Raw genomic sequence first — 3,405 nt, 5'->3', positions numbered from 1 at the left:
GTATTATAAAAGTTGTTTGATATAAAACAATCAATTTAACAGTCTTATGTAGATGCTCATCTACAGCAGTAGTGAAAATACCTTTTTTCTCAATATAAATTTTAAATAACTCCAAACATTAGCATATACTTAAAAATAATATATCACTACTAGTATTTTCTTAGATGAACATGAATATATAAAGTCTTTTTGTGTTGTCGCCCCTCCATCCAGCAGAAATAAGGAGGCAACAACGAGCTCTTCTCTAAGCAGTTTAATCAGGAACCTTCATTTTTACTTCTTCTTACTAATCCCCTAGCCCTCAGCCCTCTTGGATTAAATACTTTCCCTGGTCCCAATCAGCATCAGCTACATGGCAAAGCATAATCGGCTGCGGGAAAATCATGCCAGCTTGCATCACAAACTGGAGGCACTCAGCTTTTCCAACTAAAGACTTGTTTAACAATGCTCTCTGCTCTGGCTGGAGACATATATATATATATGTTCAATATATATATAGGGTGGCAGCTGTGGCTCCCCACAATTCCCCCATTTTGTTTTAAACGCAACAGGCAAGAGTAGAGGTCTGATCTCCAGTAACCATGAGAAGGACTTTGTAATGCCATTACAACCTGATGGTAATAACTCTTGGTAAAATATCAAACCCGTCTTCAAGAACACGTACAACTAGTTTGTACTACAAACCGGGCTTAGTTATTAACTCTTGGCAAAATATCAAACCCATCTTTGAGAACATGTACAGCTAGTTTGTACTACAAACCGGGCTTACTTAGCCACTCAGTACATGACTCTGTCTTAGGTGATTTATTTGCCAGAGCCCCTAACCCGTAGCAGGCAAGTTGGTGCCATGCCTGTCCTATGCGTTTTTTCTGGAGGTGGGATTTGAGGCATCAACCCACATGCAATCAGACGTGCTCTCCAAGAGACTGCTAGAAACTGATCTCTAGTGCATTGCTTAGCCTTGCATCCTGAGCATGAAGAAGAGCACTCAGAATAGTTAACCAAGCCTGTGGAAATTGCCTCGCCTCCAGGGCTGCAAATGCTTGCACTATCAAAACACCCTGTCATTGCTGCTGAACCCACATAGACACACCATAATGCCAATATACTGGCAAGGACCAGTAAAGCACTCACGGTTCCAAAGCCCATTGTACACAATTCAAAAGCTCTTACTTATTTCTTGCATATTAGTTTAAGATGTTACACAATGTAACTTAATAACAAATTATTATAAGGCTTTCTACAGCTATACAATTAAATCTGGCTATTTCTTTCCCATTTCAAATATAACCATTTTACATTTTTAGAAACACAACTTATTAACAATTTTTTCTAGCCCCAAAGCCCAGGGAACCGGGTAGATGACTCATCTTAATGTCTTCAAGCTGAACAAGGGCGTAGAGATATGAGGGGGGTGGAAGGAAAAACAGAACTGGTCTTCTGATGTCTGTGTCTTAACTGGATCAGGCTGAAGTTCAGAACATCAGGAGTTCAGGCAGACGGCTCATATGAGGAAATTCACCAAGGCTGTATACCTCTGCGACACACAAATCTCAAAACAAACTTTCAGCATCACCAAGATACACACCTTTGCTTGATTTTTTTTTTTTACTACTCCCCCACCGGCAATCATGGCCATAGGAGAAATACCCGTGCAACTCCCATTCACCCCACTCAGCATTCAGCAGGTGTATCTTGAGGTGGGGCACTTTTCCTCATAAGCTCTTCAGGAATCCAAACGGGATCCCGACAGTCCTGTGGAAACACACAAACAGAGCCTCTCACCCACATCAATACTGGATCTGGGCCATGCCATAAACCTGTTAGAATATCCTTCCATTGCACAAAACCTTTAGAAGTGGAAGAGGGAGATACATGCCGTTCTGCAGCCGATTTTCCTTCATTATCCAATTGAAAAAAATTAAGAGTAAGGAAAGCAATAGATATATTTTCTCTCGGGGTAAGGCCATAGCCTACTCCCCCTTTTTGTTTTAATAAGCATCCTTTTAAAGTCCTATGAGCTCTTTCCACTATTCCTTGCCCCTTTGGATTGTAGGGTAATCCATGGGTTAAATCAATATGCATTTGTTTACAAAAGGACACAAAAGAAGATGCAGTGTATGCTGGGCCATTATCTGTCTTTAACTGCTTAGGTTTTCCCCATGCATCCCAAGCCTCAAAACAATGGATTTTAACATGTCTGGCCTTTTCTCCTGTCATAGGAGAAGCAAAGATGATTCCAGAGCAAGTGTCTACAGAAACATGCACATATTTTAGTTTTCCAAATTCAGGTATGTGTGTTACATCCATCTGCCAAACATGAAGGGGACAGAGCCCCCGGGGATTAATCCCTTAGGATGGTTGAGGTATAAAAGGAGCACAGTGGCCACATGACTTCACAATATCTCTTGCTTCTGCCCTAGTGACTGCAAATTTCATTTGTAAGGTTTTTGCATTGACATGAAATTGCTCATGAAAATTTTTAGCTCTTTGGATATTAGTAACCATAAAAATAAACACAGCTCTGGTTGCTTTATCAGCCACATTTTTGTTTCCTTCATAAACAGATCCAGGTAATCTAGTATGTGCCCGAATATACTGCACAAAAAAGGGAAATTTTCTTTCTTTAATCAAATCCTGCAATTGTCCTAATAAATGACTTACTGGGCTATTAACTTTTATTTTTCCTACCAACTCTAAACCTTTCAATAAATTAACCACATACTGTGAATCAGATAATAAATTAAAGCTCTCCTTCATTTCTCTAAAAACCTCAATTACAATTTCAACTCAATAATTTGAGGAGATCCTGGTGTAAATTGTCTAATTATGGGATCCTTTCCCTGTATAACATAAGCTCCACATCCATTTTTAGATCCATCTGTAAAAATAGTTACAACTCCTGCAATGGGACTTTTCTGGGTAATTTTAGGAAAAACAATTGGATGCTCTTTTACAAAGCACAGCAAGGGGTCCTTAGAAAAATGATTATCAAAGACTCCTGAATATGAACATTTCAAAATTGTCCAATCATCAATTGTAGCAATTAACACCTCTACCTGTTTGGCATTATAGGGAGTAATAATTATATAGGGCTCACACCCAAAATACTGACGACATTGTTGAATACCTGATAAGGCTAATAAGGCTACTGCAGAGGGATAATGTTCTACAGTCCTACTAATAGCACTTTTGGGATGGATCCATAACAGAGGAGCACCTTGCCACAGAACCCCTGTAGGTTGACTCTCAGTTGCTAAAATGCATAACGAGATCTTTTCATCCAGGGAGACCGTGCAAAAAAGACATGCTCCAATTCCTCCTCCTCTTTGAACCAGCCCCATGATCTCCATTTGTCTATTAATAGCTCTTAAATCATGTAACAATTGCCATTTTCCTGATTTT

Source organism: Mastomys coucha, unplaced genomic scaffold (assembly GCF_008632895.1).
Source record: "Mastomys coucha isolate ucsf_1 unplaced genomic scaffold, UCSF_Mcou_1 pScaffold14, whole genome shotgun sequence".
Lineage (NCBI taxonomy): Eukaryota > Metazoa > Chordata > Mammalia > Rodentia > Muridae > Mastomys > Mastomys coucha.
The sequence above is the reverse complement of the archived record's forward strand: the minus strand, read 5'-3'. Positions refer to the sequence as shown.